This window comes from Mastigoproctus giganteus, chromosome 6, assembly GCF_048544385.1.
Source record: "Mastigoproctus giganteus isolate SK-2022 chromosome 6, ASM4854438v1, whole genome shotgun sequence".
NCBI classification, from domain to species: Eukaryota; Metazoa; Arthropoda; class Arachnida; order Uropygi; family Thelyphonidae; genus Mastigoproctus; species Mastigoproctus giganteus.
Window position 1 is genome coordinate 136,474,086 of NC_143580.1, and position 18,875 is coordinate 136,492,960.

Genomic DNA, 18,875 nt, shown 5'->3' on the forward strand with positions numbered 1-18,875 from the left:
AAGTGTGGTATTTTTTTTTAAAATTCATGACTTTTCTGTTAAAAAATTTCGTCTGACCTGAAAAAGTCTTCTGATAGCAGTAAAAACTGAATTAGTTTTATACTGCAGAAGAGAAAATTTTCAAAACGTACTTAAAGAAATGCCAATCTCGGAGAAAACTGCTGATCGAAAAACCGAAAATAGTGGATATGCGAGAAGAATTCTTATGAATAATATGACAAGCCAGATTACAAGACAAAAAAATAATAATAACATTGATGAAACTGATAATTTACAGGGACATACCATTCACACAGCAGCTAGACGTCGGCAATACCCTGATGAAAGCAGTGTTACCAATCGGCAAAGGACCGTGGTTAATTTTTTTGTTCCAGCTGGAAGAGATGAGGGGTTTCTCAAAAATGCATTACTTTTTAAATCAAAGCAGAGTGGAGATTATCATTAAGATATAAATTTCTTTTCGAAGCGGACAGAAGGAAAATTCATAGTAATCTTTCACTTAATTGTGTGATTGTAAAGATAACTTTAGTCGTCATCGAATCCAACAGAAAAGAAAACTAAGTGTATATGGCGATGATCGGAGAGAAATCATAATTCCTGGAATTGGTCAAAATACCGTATACGACCATTATATAAAGTTTACGAAATTTTTAAGCTTCACGAGCATACTGTTTACAGACTTCCACTATACTAGGCTTATCAGAATTAATTCGGCTTGTCTCGGCTTGTCTTTGAATAAATGAAAGAAATCAAGTTATTTCAGAAAAGATGCTGTGAAAATACTGGCGAAGAAGTTATTTGAAGAATACATCCTGGATAAATGTAAAAAAAAAAAAGTGTTGTAATAATGTAATAGAAATTGAAAGTCAATAGCGGGAAAATGGAAATTTAACGGACATAGAAATTGGCAAAATAATAACAAACACAGGAATTATCACCTGACTCTCACTCTGAAAATGAATGTCAAACTGAAATCTCTTGCATCATGCAATCTTCATTATTCATTATTATTACATAGCTTGTACACTGGTGTGCAAAACTCAAGGACCAACACTATTTCTAAAGGTTACAACTACAAAATCTTTACTTAAGGTACTCTTTACTGATGAGAGTAGATTCAGTCTCAGCAGCGATCCTGGATGTCAGCTAATCAAGCGAGAGGTTGGCACACAGTATCACCGCAAACATCGCTAAAAAGGATCGATATGACGGTCCAGGTGCTCTCGTCTGGGGAGGCGTTATCTTGGATGGACGTACACAACTCCAGATACTGGAAGGCGGCACTGTAACCGGTGCACGCTACTGTATTGAGGTAATCCTTCCCCATGTGCGTCTGTTCCGAGGTGCCATTGGCCCCGAGTTCGTGTTTGGGGATGATAACGCCACACCCCATTGCACTGCAGCTGTTGATATAGGCAACATATGCAAAAATAACTGCTGCCACATCTAATGAGGTCTGCAAACCTGTCTGTAGATCTGCCGCCACAGTGAGTAAACCTGTTTCTGATTGCCAGTCTCAAATATCACACCAAAGATCAAAACAGAACAAACCTTCAGAAAATGTTAAAGCCTCTATATCTCAAGAAACTTCCTCCAAGCTTCCAGCCAAAACTCATCAAACACAGATTGTAACTACCGCAGAAAAATCTCAGTTACTCAAACATAAGTATAATATCACAATTATTCCCAAAAAAGACCGAATTTTTCTTTCTAAACTTGGACCCGCCACTAAATCTGAAGATCTTATCAACTTAATTAAAGAAGAATATGGTTTCGGAGTAGATGTTCGTTCTCTGAAGACAGGGTGTCCCGCCTACTCATCTTTTATAATAACATGCCTTCCATCACAAACAGAAAAAGTGCTGAATCTAAGATCCCTTTTATCAGGGGCTCTAGTAAAACGCTTCACGGACAGACCATCAAGGGAGTCCAAAATCTCTTCTCCACAGGCATAGCAATCAGATACCCTGCTATCTACACATACTACGTTCTCCTCTCGTCATAGAATCCCCAGATCCCAACTGTTCAGTGTTTACCTTCAGAATTGCAGGAGTATAATTAGCAACCTAAACCACTTCAGAGCAATCCAAGGCTCACATATTTACGACATTTACCTGCTCACTGAAACCTGGCTCTCCATAAATATTGATGATCAGAAGATTATAGATGGACAATATACAATCCATAGAAAGGACAGAGGATCTCGTGGAGGCGGAGTAGCTATTATACATTCTAACCATATACTCTGTGAAATTGCATCAAATTTCACAAATATTGAATCAGTATACTGCCTTCTTCATCTTGGCAAGTTAAAAGTTTTAATAGTATTGCTTTATTTTCCACCTCCCTTAACTAATATCGACCTCAAGTATTTAGAAAGCTCGCTGGAATCTATCTTCCCACTAATTCAATCTGCCGACATAGCAATGGTTTTGGGTGACTTTAACTGTCAACTGGCCAATTTAGGATCTTCTTCTCCATCACTGCAGACTAGGGCTCTCTTTAATATGCTTCACAGCTATGGTCTTGAACAAATTTGCAATTTCCCAACCAGAAAAAATGCCAACCTCGACCTAATATTTTCCTCTACTCATATAGATGTTCACAATGACAACCCTATATTTCACTCTGATCATTCGCCAATTACTTTTGACATCACAGTGACCTCTCATAACTTCAAATGCAGCTCCCGTTCTCCACGATTCAATTTCAGAATGGCTGACTGGCCTCTGCTCAACCTAGCTCTAAGAAACGTAGACAAGCAGCTCGCTGACGCTATGGATGACATCGATGTGCTCACCAGCAACCTGATTAACTGTGTCCATTCAGTTATATCTGACATTGTTCCTCAATCCCATCTTACCACACGCTCTACCTACCCGCACTGGTATAATAGCGAATTAATACATAAAATTAAATCCAAAGAATTTTATAGAAACAAATATAAGCAATCAGGTGACAGCCAATATTACGAAATATTCAGCCAACTCCGCAAAGAAGTGAAAACGCTCATATTAAACTCTTACAATAGGTATACAAAGTCAGTTCAGGATAGTCTGCTTACTCACAGAGATATCAAACCATTCTGGAGTTTCATGAAGCATAAGAATATAACCAGTAGAAAGTTACAACTCCATAACGCAGATGGAATTCTCTTATCTGACGAATTCAGTATTGCTCAAGAGTTTGCCAAACACTTTTCTAGAATTCAAACAAATGATACATTGAGACCTGCCTCATTTCCTGATTTCACACCTGTTAAAGATGATATCCTCATTAACCTCTTTATCACTGATGAAGATTTAAATTCGGCATTAAAAAGAATGAGAAATGACTATACTATAGGCCCAGATGACATTCCAGGCTTATTTTGGAAAATGACTGTCACTACATTAAAACCCCTCATACTGCGGATCTTCAACTTGTCTCTCAGGCTGGGGAAGTATCCTAAGCACTTTAAGCAGGTCAATATAGTTCCTATTTTCAAAAAAGGTGATAAAAATGATGTATCTGATTACAGACCCATAACCTTGCAAAACAGCCTGGCTAAACTCTTCGACACAGCAGTACACAAACATCTCTTCGAATCCTTCAGGCCTTTCATCGATCAGAATCAACATGGTTTCTGCAGTGGCAAGTCAGTAATCACAAATTTACTTCCTTTCTGGCAATACACCTCGGAAGCTCTTGATAACCACCTACAAGTTGATGCAGTCTACACAGACATATCTAAGGCATTTGATAAAGTCCCGCACGAACAACTTCTGGAAAAACTTAAGCTATATGGTATCCGTGACCCTTTGCTCTCATGGCTACGCAGCTATATTACGCATCGTTCCTTGAGAGTTATCATCGATCAAGTGAACTCAGACTGTTTTATACCACTAAGCGGAGTACCACAAGGCTCTCCCTTAGGTCCTCTTCTCTTCATTGTTTTCGTAAATGACCTTCCTTCTTTCATCTACACCTCCAATGTTCAAGTTGCTCTCTATGCAGATGATCTTAAGATCTACTCAGCAGTGAAGGAGATTACCGATGCTCAACAGCTTCAATGTGCTCTCAATAAATTCTCTCTGTGGCTATCTCTGAATGGCTTGTCTGCTAACCCCTCGAAGTGTAAAGTAATCTCTTTCTCATCTTGCAGATCTCCACAACTAATGAATACGGAGTACACTGTTAACTCTGTGATCATCGAAAGGTGTGACCAAGTTAACGACTTGGGGATTCTCTTTTCCAGCAGTGCTAAATTCGATGCCCATGTCCTTAAAATCACCAGCAAAGCATTCAAAACACTGGGATTCATCAAACGGAACACATACAAGTTCAAAAACTACAGACATGTTATCCTTTATAAAATGTTATCCTTTACAGACGGTTATCCTTTATAAAACTATTGTTCTGCCAATCCTTGAATTCAGTTCACCCATCTGGAATCCTCACACAAAGACTTTAACTAACAAAATTGAAGCAGTCCAAAAAAATTTTGTCCATTACCTTACGTACCGCAATCCTCTATTCTATCACTCAGTGTATTATGAATCGCTGTGTGATTACTTTCATCTGAGGCCTCTGTGCACTAGAAGAGTTACTGCTGACATCGCCCTCCTAGCCAAAGTAATTACTGGAATTTATGAAGCATCTGATATCCTGAGTAAAATAAACTTCAATGCTCCCTGTAGACAAGTCAGGAACCTTACACCGTTTCGCCTTGACTCTGCCAACACGGACTTTATGAAGTTCAGTCCACTGAACAGAGTCAGCAAATCAGCAAATGACTCTCTCATTGACTTCTTTGACAACTCCCAATCACTGATGAACTCCATCCACAAGTTTGCCTCTTCTCTTAAACTGCAAAGTGACTAGCTCACATCTAATTATTGTAGCTTATTATTTGTTATATTATTTTTCTATTCTCTAACGGATTAATTATTACTTGTTTTACCGGTAACTTAACTTAATACAATCCTCTTTTGTACATATGCTTTTATTGTTTGAATCTATATCAATGTTTATCGTCCTGTTGGATTTCATATTATTGTTATTATGTTTATTGATCTGATCTCAGATACACTGTTAATGGTTACCTGTTGTGTATCTTGATATTAATAAAATAAAATAAAAAATAAAAAAAATATGCTTTTGGAAAGTGAGAACATTGTTCTTATGGATTGGCCTGCCCGTTCCAACGGTCTAAATCCCATCGAACACATATGGGACGCTTTGTCGAGACGCCTAACGGCACGTCCACACTTACCAGAAAATGTTCACCAGCTGAAGATGTCATTGACAGAGGAATGGAAGATGATACCGAAAGAACTTATCAACAACATTGTTCTAAGTATGGACAGGCGGTGCAAAACCTGCATCGACATTACGGGTGGTCATATCTCCTACTGAGGACCACCTCTTCCCTTTGTTTCATCTTTGGCAGTGATGCATCTGTATCATGGCAGCCAGTGCTATGTTGCCATTTTTGAATAAAGTCCCTCTGTACCGTTTTGTTTCCGTTGTTGTGTCGGTGTTGTTTCCTTCATCATTTCTGTACCTTATGCGATTCATTTGGTATGCTTTTCCATTTTTATCCAGGCCACTCCTATGAGAAGCTACAAGGTGAAAACCTGACTGGTCCTTAAATTTTGCATACCAGTGTGTATATTAACTCTTATCATATGATTATATTTTGATATTGTTTTTCTTTTATTAATATCATTTAATTTTTATAAAATAGATTTATTTGTTATCCTAGAAAGAAATTTATATTAAATCTTATGCATCAAATAAATCATCAAGTTTAAAACGGAAAAAATTACACCTTGTCAACTGCACTCTTCCATCTCTGCTCTTCCGTGACCTACCTATTTCGTCAATTTCATTTCTGATCGAGAGAAGGCAGCTGCATAGGTTGTCATTTTATCTTTCGAGATTTGCTGTCTCTCGTGCAATGTAATTGAGTTTTTCTCATATTGCATGGTATTAAGAAAAATATTGCTATACACATGCATGAAAACAGGTGTGTTAAAGGAGATGTCCTTCTAGATGTCCTTGGGCGATCTAAGAAGGACGTGGTGGCCAGCATCTACGATCTAAGAAGGCCGTGGTGGCCAGCAAAGATTTGTAAAAGCACTTCGTGTTTCTTAAACCACTTATGTACACAGTGGTGGTGACTGGTTGCCATCTCTGTCAGATTAGACGAATAAAATGATGCTGGTTAGGGGATAAAAGGCAGGCAATGAAAAAAAAAAAAAAAAAAAAAAAAAAACATTCCTCCTTCACTACCAGCATGTATTGTTGCTACACAAAAGGTGAGATTCACTGCTTCGTGAAGTTCCTCCATTTTTTTAGACCTCAGGTGTGTTAAGTGCCAAAGTAACTAAAGCCATAATATCGGTATATTGTCTGTGAATTGTGTGTAATCTATGGTTGAATTTCCTGTTTTCTGGACAAAACATCCGAGCTCCAGAAAAATAAAACCATGCTACCTTTGCTCGAGGCTAGCTTACTCAGCCACATTGTGCAAAAATCTCATGAAAATTACTCACCTCACTGACGGGATTCGAACGGGATTCCCAGGTGTGGGAGGACGGATTATTCACTTTTTCAACACTTCTGAATAGTGTAAAGCAAGATTCATTACACTTTCTGCTTTGCTTGTTTGTTCATTCGTGAAATCAAAGGCGTAAGGCCTGGTTTCCGACTGTTATAGTGTACTTCTTCAGAGTTCTCTACTAAAGTAGATTATAACAGTCTGGGGAGTGTAACAGTGGACTATAACAGTCTTATTTGTTGTGAAAGGCAACTAATAGTATTTATAATCGATAGTCCCTTTTAGTATTTTTTATGCCAAGTCCAAATCCGAAGGGTTACTAAAATTTTAATACTTAATTACTGTGGATGAGCTGAAAAGGGAGAAGAAAGTTAGTAACACTGCGATTGAAATTTTGGTGAGTGAAACAGTGGCCATAGCCAGTTGTTGCATGCGTTGTAACTAGTTTAGCACCGCGTGATCGAATCAAAGGCGTCAATTTGTTTACGCCTGCCAAATTTTGAAAATTATAACGCAGAAAAGTTCTGTTTTTGTAAGCGTGGTGCCTGTGGGACATGAAAGGAGGCGCATATCAACATTTATCATTTACAGTCAAAGCTAGAAGACGGAAATACATTTAAACAAATTTCACAATTTGATTTACACTACTGTACAAAAAGTCGTGGAATATTTGTCAGTATGACCAAAACAAGTATTTATAAAATAAATTAATAATGCGTTGGCCCATCTTTGGCCTTAATGAATATTCTAATGCATCTTGCAAGACCACTAATTTCTAGAAAAAAATTACCCATGTACTCTCCTTAAACTGAATTTCAGTTAATCCCAATGATGTTCAATTGGGTTGGGTTCGGACTCTATGTTGCCCATTGTAATGTGTCAGTTATCATTTCCACAAAAGGGAAAAAAGCGTTCGCAATTAGGCGCCTCCGTAGCCAGGTGGGAAGGAGCAGCAGTGCGTAGCACATGCTTCTTGATTACACCGGGGTTCGAGCCCGTCACCACCAAATACGGAGGATGCGGAAAGGTCAGGGAATGACCACTGCATATTCCCGGAGCAATATGGCCTTAGTTGCTAATGCTCCTAAAAACCAAATAACAACAACGTTCGCAATTATTCCACTGTGACATGGGGAGTTGTCATTCTGAAAGGTACTAAAATTTCTGCTTCAATCAAAATGCCATAATATAAGGCACACAGGATTGTCTGGAACATCAATGTAGGGTGCGACATTCAGGATTCCATGCAGTGTGACCAGGAGACCTAGTTGATAACACACGAAATGCGCAAACCATCACAAGAAATGCAAAAGTGTCCCATATGTGAAAGTTTAATTTTTTTTTTCTTTGTATTTGAACAAAAAATAAGGCTGTATTTGGTATTTTACATTATTGGCCATAACATTTTTCTAGATTTGCGGGTTATTATATTCATCCTGGTATTAATGGTTTTTACTGGCGTGATACGATATTAATTAATCTTAATCTTGATCTTGGGGTTCGCACTCAACTTCCTCGGCTCCAGGAATGTTCTCATTACCTCGGGCATCAATGCAAAGTCCCATTTCCAGTTGTGTTGTTACAGACGCACGGGGCCTTCTTCTTGAAGACTTTATTTTAAATCATAATCTTGTAGTCCATAATCGACCAGGTCAACTCTCCGCCTATTGCAGTTGAACCGGGGAGTCGAACATTGGCGTTACATTCACCACCAGTGACAAATTTGCGCATCAGTAGCTGGGTAACAATCCCAGATTGGACACTCAGCGACCATAGAGCTATTGTGTTCCATGTCTTTGTCGATGCCCTTACTACCAACTGCAACTCGCCTAGAACATCAGACTTCGTCCGGTTCTGCATAAAAACCGTTGATTGGGACTCTTTTGATGCCTCCATCACTAATAACTATCCACTAAACCCTCCGGACAGCTTCAGCTTAACTTTTGCATCAAATGTAGCTGAGCTTATTTAACAGTCTCTTATAAAAGCCGCCTATAAATCAGCAAAGAAGACCATCCGTCCTAAAATCTGTTCCTGGTGGTTCCAAGACCTTACCACTCTTCGCAAATCAGTTCATCGTGTTCGACGTTTATACCAGCGACACCGTGACTGGTCTGCTGCTGACGTTGTGCGACATATAATGATTACAATGTCTAAAATAACACCTTTAAAAAGCAATTGCAACCAGAAAAAGAGAAACCTGGACCCCCTTTGTAAAAGAATCCAACAGCAAAAACCCATGGGCCCTCATGTGCAAGGTAGCTGGGGAGAGAATATTCACCTCTGATATCCTAGGCACTATTATCACTGAGACCCATTAAACTTCTGGCTGAACAGGTTCTCAATCAAATTCTTGATAACTTATTCCACATGGACATTACCGAAGCCATTCACTTTAGAACTGACCTCGGTGGTCAAGAAGATCAACGTGAAGAAGTGTCCAGGAATGGACATGATTGAATGTGTTCATTCTCAGGTTGTTAAAATTAAGACCTCTCTACCTGCTCTTGCTCTTCAATAAATGTGTCCTTGAGAGCATCTTTCCCTCTGTTTAGAAGGTTGTTTTGCTCCGTCTTATCCAAAAGCCTGATAAACCTGCCTCAAATCCGCGTGCCTACAGACCAGTTGTGCTGCTTGCCAATCATGCGAAGATATTGGAGCGTCTTATGGCTTTTCGACTACCAACCCTGTTTCAATAGCAAAATCCCTTTTCTCCCGTCAATACGGCTTCACTCCAGGTCATTTTTGCGAGGAAGCATTTTCTGACTACATCTAGTACATTGGCGCCTCCCTAGCCGGGTGGACAGGAGCAGCAGTGCGTAGCACGCATTTCTTGATTAGACCGGGGTTCGAGCCCGTGACCGCCAAATACGGAGGATGCGGAAAGGTCAGGGAATGACCTTTCCGCATATCCTCGGAGCAATATGGCCTTAGTTGCTAATGCTCCTAAAAACCAAACAACAATCTAGCACATTGAAAATTCTAAGTCCAAATTTGAACTAACTATTATGGTTAACTTCGAGAGCGCCCTTGAACGTCTCTGGTCTGCCAGCTGCTCCTTTCATATCTACAAATTATTTCAAAGTTACTTCTCTAACAGCTCAATAAGTCAAATCAAAATTTCTTTAAGTCTCTAGATCTTTCGAGGATGTCCCCAGGGTTCAGTCCTGGGCCCCTTATTTGGAAGATTGTGCTTTAAGACTGGCTGTGCCAATCTCACCAGAAATGTAAAATTATTGCTTTTGTCGATGACCTGACAATTGTGGTCTCGGCATTCCTCGTGCTGTGTTGGAGGTGAATGCAAACCGCTCTTTGCTCGCAGAAAGACAATCAACGCTGAAGTGGCGAACCAAAATAGTCACTATACGAATGCACCTTTAAGTGGGACATCAGTTTGCCTCTCAGTTACCTTGGATGGCAAAACAAGTACTTATTGAAGAGAACCAGGGACGCCTTTTGAGTGTTGGGTAAATTACGAACTTTGTTAAAGCATTACTGTATTAAAACTGACTTTACTACTTTCGGCTTGTTTTCACCAGTACAACTGGCTTCTTTTTTTTTTTTCCCCCAAAATCAATACTACTGGTGTGTTTTTTCCTCTGAATGGGCCCCCAGAGGATCCTGGCCCACCTTCTGGTAACACCAGCTGGTTCCGTCTTTTTTGAGACAGTACGTGCACCTTTCCGTGGTGTAGACGAGTACCCATAATCATCTCTCCAGGTGAGTAATGCTCCTGGATAGCCAAGTGGCCAGAACACAACAGATCATACAAACTACTCACACAAACCTACAATCACCAATCACATTTCTGGCCCTTTTACAGTGATTCTGTTCTTCACAGAGGCTCTAGGTGGAGTTGAACAGACGTTCCAGGTGCCACCCTTTACATATACACATGTCAACAATCCTGTGTGGCTCGCGTTCTGAAAAGGTTCCATACCGCTGCGCAAAATGCCAAGATACTAATGTCAACAGATAATATAGCTCTATATTAGTAAGTACCCCTAGAAGTAAAGAATACGATAAAGGAAATGGTATGCACTTCCTTGAACCTATTTTTCGGTAATATCTGACTTATTGGATGTTACTGGAATTTTTATTTTATTGTTATTTTATTTTATTTATTTATTTTTTCCTGTGGAACTGTACCACCGCCATGTCTCTGGGTGTTTGCATGGATCGAGTTAGTTGTAGGGAGAAGTAAGGAACACCTCAATACACTTACTTAGTTTACTTTAGTTGAGTCTGCTGTATTCTTGTGAAGGTAGCAGGCTAAATGCTAACATAAAGTAAATTCCTATTAAAATTTTTGTTCCGTAATTATCATATTTCTAATTTGATTTACAAATTATAATTATAATTAATTATTTATAATTTTTATTCACTCGGTTCAGTCGAGAGATGGCCTTTTTTATCTATTTGATTTAAAATTTATAAAGCTGACTTTCAATCATTACAACTATCCCTGAATATTATCGTTTGGCTACGGAATATTCATTAATATCAATATAAAAAAACAGTACCTGTCGTCTTTATTCTTTCTTCTCTTCTTTATTTGCATGCCACACCCATATTTTTCGCCTTGGCTGAAAGAATGATGATGCCATAGAATAACATTCAGCAACCTTTTAAGACTGGCAGCACACTACATTTTGTCAAAAAAAAAACTTTCAGGCGCACTGCTCACGATCAGAGATGGAGAATGACATAACTCCTGCAGGAAAGCATCCATAAGAACAATTAACTTGATAAAATAAAAAGATTTAACTATTTGGTTAATATTCATATATACTACTGCTACATTCTCTATTATGTTACATACAGCATTTATATTTTATTAATAAAGAACATGCGCTATCCTCCTACATACACTGAGGTACTAAATGATAAACCGTATGAAGAAAAATGACCTTTTTAGTGTGATTGTACCCCATGGGCACAATCAGATAAATAACCCTCAATGAGACATATTCTGCATACTTCGGATCATACTTCGAAAACAAGAAATTTAAGAGAAATACGAAAGTGGTGTTAAATTGGCTTGGATCTTTAATCAAATAAGCGAAATTAATTTAACGTGATAGTCAGATAATGTGAATTTTCGGAATCGCTAAAAACTATAACATTTTGTTTTACAGTTTTTTCACATTGTCAAATTATTTTTTTTTCTCTACTTTTGGTAGTTTGGAGGCTGGAATGGCGTGTAAAAGATGATTTGTTTTGCTGAACGCTGCTGTTTTGTGCTAACCTGAACAATAGTAAATAAGGGATCAACACACTCGACAAGATCCTGCCTCAAACGCCCCCTGCCTTCCCCTTGCTTTTTGCGTCCTCCCTACGTAAACCAGCCCATTTTGGGAACCACTGGCCTAGACGAATGGTGGCTGACAATCACTAAATAGAAACATCACGGTGACAGTACAGCTTGAGAAAGTTCGGGTAGACCGCATTAATTAATTGAAAGAGAAAAGGAGAAGGATACTCAGAAGAATGGATCTCCTATACATAGATCACGCTAGTCCTCATCGAATATTATCAACCAGGAGTTTACAGAGGCCATAGGAACCGATATTAGTATAAGCACGATATGTATGGTGCTGCATCGGATTTTGGTTCTTGGAACTTTGGAAAATTGTGTTATGGAGTTACGAATTACGGCTTTCCAATTTCATTGCCGTGTTTGGATCTGACATATTTCAGGAGAACGTTATTTACAAAAGTATGTTGTCCAAATTGTGTGTTTTTGGCAGGTGTGCGGTCACCATCTTGGGCTGGCTGTTTCTCATGGTTAGATGACTTCGGTCATTGGTTATTGCTTCTGAAGAAATGATTGGCATTTTGTGATTCTGGAAATATTGTGATTCTGGACAAATCCATTCTTCCCACACTGTGGCAAGTATTATGAGAAGACTCACTTCAAATTGGGTAAATAAAAAAATAAATAACTCTTTGTTTCAGCATAACAATGCACTATTTCATACTAAACAGCTTATATCGAAAAAAATATTTATATCGGGTCTATCCTAATCATATACACTGTACTGCCACTTTATTAGGTACACCTACCTAGTAGCGTGTTGAGCCCCCTTTAGCCTTCAAAACATCCTGAATTCGTCTAGGCACGATTGAACAGGATGCTGAAAACGTTGTGCAGGAATGGAGTACCACGCAGACATGAGTGTGTCACGCAGTTCCTTGAGATTCGACGTAGGTGTAGGCCTGCAGCGAACAGCCCTTTTCAGCTCATTCCGAACATGTTCAATAGGATTGAGATTCGGGGACTGAGCGGTCCACTGCAGCAAAGAAAAGTCATTGTCATGTTCCTGAAACCATTCCATAGTGATTCGGGCTTTGTGGCCCGGCGCATTATCCTGCTGGAAGTAACCATCTGACTGAGGATAAACTGTCAACATGAACGGATGCACTTGATCAGCAACTGTGTTAAGGTATGGTGTGGCATTCAGTCGTGAATCTATCAATGGACCCAACGTGTGCCAAGAAAACATTCCCCACACCATAACACTGCCCCAACACCTTGCACAGTAGTCGCGAGACATGACTGGTCCATAGATTCAGCTTTTCGCCAAATTCTGAGCCTTCCATCAATGTGATGCAACAGGAACTTCGACTCGTCAGACCAATAAATTTTCCAATCCTCGATAGTCCAGTGCTGGTGTTGCTGTTCCCACAGGAGGTGTGCTCTCTTGTTCTTCATTGATAACAAAGGTACGCGATGTGGCCATCGACTGTTGTAGCCCATTCGCGACAAAGTGCGACTAGTGGTCCGTTGCCATATTTTGTTCTGCGAACCAAGGTTTTATTCTGATGTGATGTGAGACATTGTGGCCGTCTGTTTGCTTGCACAATTCTAGCCATTCTCCTCTGACCTCTTTCATCAACAGCAAGACGATGAGGAACAGAGTTTGATGAAAAGGCTTAATCATGCTTACTCTGGGGTACATGACGAGGATCCCTTTAGCCTGATTGAACTCTGTGATACAGTACAACGCATAAGGAACAATAAATGCCCAGGGATGGACCTCATTGAAGGAGAGGTCTTTAAAAGGGGTCATGGACTGATACCAAGGATCCTTCTTGAAGCTTTTAATAGCTGCCTGCATGACGGGGCCTTTCCATCACCATGGAAGGATGCCCTATTAAAGCTGATACTGAAGGGACCATCTAGGCCAAAGAATGATCCACGATCTTATCGACCTATTGCCCTCCTTCCTCGATTAGGAAAGGTGTTTGAAAAGATGCTGGCGAGACGGATTACTGACTATACTGAAAAAAATTTAGGCTGGTCTAGCAGACAATATGGTTTTACTTGAGCTCGTGGAACAGAAGATGCGCTTCGGGCATTACGAAACTATATATTAGGCTCGAACAGTAAGCATGTCCTTGGAATCTTTATTGACTTTGAGGGAGCTTTTGACTCCATTCAATGGAGCAGCGTTCTTGTGATGTTGAGACTTACAGGCTGTTCAACTAAGATCTTTAGAGTGGTAAAGGACTATTTCACACATCGTACAGTGACTGTTAAGCCGTCGGTTGATTCTATTGTATGAGAGGTGACCAGGGAATGCCCACAAGGATCGGTTTTTGGACCACTAATGTGAAACCTAGTTTTGGAGGACTGGATGCGTAGGGACTTCGAGCATAGAGAGATGGTGGCACATGTCGATGATCTTGTGTTGCCTATTGAAGGAAATACACGGATGCAACTAGAAACTAGGTCACAGCAGGTTTTGTTTGAACTTAATAACTGGTGCAGGTTACATAAACTGACTGTATCAAGAACCAAAACAAGGACAATGGTCTTTAAGGATCAATTTTCGAGTAAAAGACCCCCGGTTGTTAGAATGAATGGGTCGAGCCTAAAATCGGCAAGGCAATTAAAATATCTAGGAATTATGTTTGACGGATCTTTGACTTTCAACTCACATGTTACTTATCTATCAGAAAAGGTGAGGAAATTTATTGGGATGATTATTCGAATCACTAGAGTTGGCTGGGGAATAAAAGGTAAGGCGCTGAACTTGCTATATGAATGTGTATTTTTCTCTATAATAACGTATGGTGCACCAATTTGGTTTGAACGTGTAAGTGGAAAAGTATTTACTAGAAAGCACAGTTCCATTCAAAGAGTAATGCTCCTTAGGAGGTGCATGGCATGCAGAACTGTGTCGACCCCACCTTTGCAGATTGTGACTGGAAAATTGCCTATTGATCTGTATTTATTGTATTGTGCATTGCTTACTTCATCCGCAGTGGCATTCCCTGTTCTTTTCTGAATATACAGGTGGACATTTTGGCAGATCCCAAGAAGGAAAGGACAAGAATCTGGGATGATTTGGTAAAAGTCTGGCAAGAGCGTTGGATTGTTTGTGATAAAGGGCAGATTACACAAAATTTTTTCGCAGATTTAAGAAATGCAGCCTCGATAAAATTCAAATGGTTTGCCCCAAATTTACAAGCTATGTTCTTATTAACTGGTCATGGTTCGATTAATGCAAAGATGCATGGTTTAGGAATCAATGAAAGATCTAGTTACCATTGTGGCGAAAGAGAATCATGGGAACATATTATGTGCAACTGTGAGGAGTACTGCGATCTACGAATTGAATTGGTATCTTGGGTTAGTAATCTCAATCTTATGGCAGAAGGCTGCGAGACAATTCTAGTTGATAAACAGGAGAACTTGTTGGCTCTCCAAGCCTTTGCAACTGCAATATTTCTTAGGCGGAAGACTCTTCTGCATCTAGAAGCCTTGGATTTGTAATGCGGTATGGTGTATGCCGAATTACCTAGAATTCTGTGAAATCGTGGAGGCTTGAGTCTGCTATATCCACTGCAACTCCAGCTCCTTGTGCTCAATTATCTAAAGTTCTGTGAAATCGTGGAGGCTTGAGTCTGCTATATCCACTGCAACTCCAGCTCCTTGTGCTGGCATTTCTGCTCTCGGCAGCTTCTTGTGCTGGAATTTCTGCTCTCGGCAGCTTCTTGTGCTGGAATTTCTGCTCTCGGCAGCTCCTGCCGCTGGCATTTCTCTTCTCGGCGGCTTCTGGCGCTGCTGGCTTTTCAAGAGACTGTGAACAGATGCAGATCTTTCCAATGAAATTTGGACTTTGTCTGAAATTTAATTATATATATATTTTATTTTTTATGTAATTTGATTATTTTTTAATTTGTTCATATCAATCTTTTCTGGTCATGGCAGGTTTTTTTTTCCTCCCTGTACTTGGGCAAACAGGAGAGGAAGTATACAGGGTTATTCACTACCAGTACGTAAACTTGCAGGAGGTGTAGGGGGCACAAAGACGAATCGGAATCACATAGCATTGCAGAGTCCGAAATGCCTTCGTTATGCGGTAGAGGACGTTGAACGGGAGGTCGCGTGAACAGCGATCCCGCTGGAAGTCAGCATTTGCGAACCGTTTCTGTTGAAGAAACCAAGTAGCAAAAGGCCTCCAGAGTGGATAACCCGCAGGCTCCAATGATTGGACGCGTTGCAGATGGTATGAACTCATTTGGTTTGTTGACAGTATCCTCCATACAGTGGACTGGGAAATGCCCAATCGTTGGCCTATTGCTCGAGTACTCGTACTCGGATTTCCTTCTGCAAGACGTAGGACATTCTCCTCATTGTCTGGCGTCCTCATTGTTCGCTCTCGACTCATAGTATCTCTCGTGAAACAACCAGTCTCACGTAACCTTCTGTGCACACGTGCGAAAATCGTATGATGAGGAGCACGCCTGTGCCGGAAACGTTACTGGTACAAGCGCAGAGCGACGCGCCCATTACAGTCCGCATTTCCATACTCAAGGTGCATGTCGGCCAGTTCAACGTTTGAATACTCGTCCATCCTACTGCCTCGGGAACCGGTTCGCAAATGCTGACTTCCAGCGGGATCGCTGTTCACGCGACCTCCCGTTCAACGTCCTCTACCGCATGACGAAGGCATTTCGAACCCTGCAATGCTATGTGATTCCAATTCGTCTTTGTGGCCCCTACACCTCCTGCCAGTTTGTCGCACTGGTAGTGAATCACCCTGTATAAGAGTACTGCTAAATTATATGTAACTGACAGCGGGGTTGCCATTGGTTGGCTGGGACAGCTTTAAATAATAAATATCAAAATCAATCAAGATCTCATCAACAAACGATTTTCTTCCACTGGAGTTCCATTGAGAGGATGTTTTCTGTTCATTGCACCATTCTCGATACACCTTTGAAACTGTGGTGAGTGAAAATTTCAGGAGAACTGCCGTTTCAGAGATGCTTTGTCCAGCACGTCTTGCACCGACTACCATGCCACGTTCGAAGTCCCCAGTCTTTCTACGGCTTGTACACTTAACTGATACAAGAAAGGAGTTGGAGATGAAGCTGTGTAGCACCGGATGATTTTAGGCTGAAGTAACCATAAAAACCTTATAAATAAAACTCTTTTATTTTATTTATTTTTTATTATTATTTATTATTATTTTTTTGTAACAGCCATGTTGACACTACTTTGTATCAGCTTCCTTATTCATGAGATAAAAAAACTAGTTCTTAAGGACAGGAAAAGAAAAAATGAAAAAAAAAAAAAAAACAACACACCATGCAATGTCCTGAGACTGATTAATCTGCCCATAAAAGTTCCTCCTGTGCAGATGTCAATTGAATCCAAGCATTTTTTTCACGTAATGTCTATAAGAATCAGCTAATGGTATGACAGGAATCACACAACTGTTTTTTTTTTTTTTTTTTTGGTAATTGTTGGCGCATCGGCTTCTGTGGCCATAATGCACCTCCCCAGGTTTTTGCTGTGCTTTGATCCAAGCCCGAGGCGGGATTCGAACCCGTGACCTTTGGGTTGCCAGGCAGGCACTTTACCCACCCGGCTAGCCCGGTCGGCATACACAACTGGTACATGCTCACATTCTTTTGCTATTGATGCAAATATTCATTTTCTACCAAAAATGTTTTCTATGTTTCTATGGTGGACTGCTGGTCTGCCTCCACGAGGTTTAGTGTGGGCAACGGCTGGTCTCATTTGAGTCCCAACGGCTAAAAGACCAGATGAACAACGGTACAAAACATTACACACCACAATATCCACACACTTTTAAATCGCTGGCCTCTACAGTGTTCTGTATCACACCACAATGTATACTACGCGGAGATGGGGTAAACCCCTGGTGCCGTTAGACCCTAAACACACTATACACTATGGTGGACTGCTTGCTGACTAATTGTAAATGTCACTGTCATTTTAGTTCTTCCAAATAGTGTTGGCAGAGCGGGTGCGAGGATCCGTTACGACTATTTTTCAGAAGCTCACCTTTTAATTTAAAAGGCGGGGCTTCCAAACATTTATTAACTTTGACTTTAATTGGCAACTTTTAATTTAAAATTTAGCAAATTAAAACGTTTTTAGCGGCGCCTTCTTGATGGCACCCACGATTGAATTGAGTGAAATATCACTATATATAAGGAAATAAAAACCTGCCACAACTTGACCATAATGTGAAGCAAAAATAAATCAAGCAGACCGACCATTGAGTCCCATCTGGTCGGAAGACCATATGGCCTACAATGGTCATGAAATCCTGAAAAAGGCCTCTGAGGTTGGGAAAATTCATATTTTAGTATTAAATCAGCTCACACCAACCATAAGAATAAGCATTTACTGTAACTAGAATATTTATTTACATATTAAAATAAAATAAATATTTACAAAAAACTGCTATTATATTAAATATACATGTAAAAACATTAAAACTGTGATAAAATCCTTGAGATAAAATACACTAAAATAAACCGGATTAAAAGCGATAAAAACGATAAAAATCTCTGGAGCTTTCGGAAGCTTGCGCTCCCTTCCTCAGCAGTAACAAAACTTCCTGCAGCACGTCCATATATAACAGGCTCACGGTACCTATACACGTGGTGCAGTCGGCGCATGGTCTGAACTGGAAGCGGAAATAGCTCGGGAACGTGTTAAGCAAAACCGTTCATCCGTACTTAGGATAATAGTTTCAAACAGAGGATGCATACGCATACCTCTGTCCCTATTCATAATATTGTGGTCGGATGAACAGATTCGTAGGCTCTCGAGCCATTTACGGTTCCAGAACCCATGCGCTCGATCCATGATAACCGCATCCTCTGGGGAAATTTGATGCTGCTTCTCCCAAAAATGTTCGGCCACAGCAGATTTATTGTAATCAGCGGTTTTTATAGCATTTGCATGCTCCCCCAGACGATCCTTGAGCCGTCGTTTTGTCTCGCCCACATAACATTCCCCACAATCCGGGCATTCTATCCTGTATACTACTCCACTACT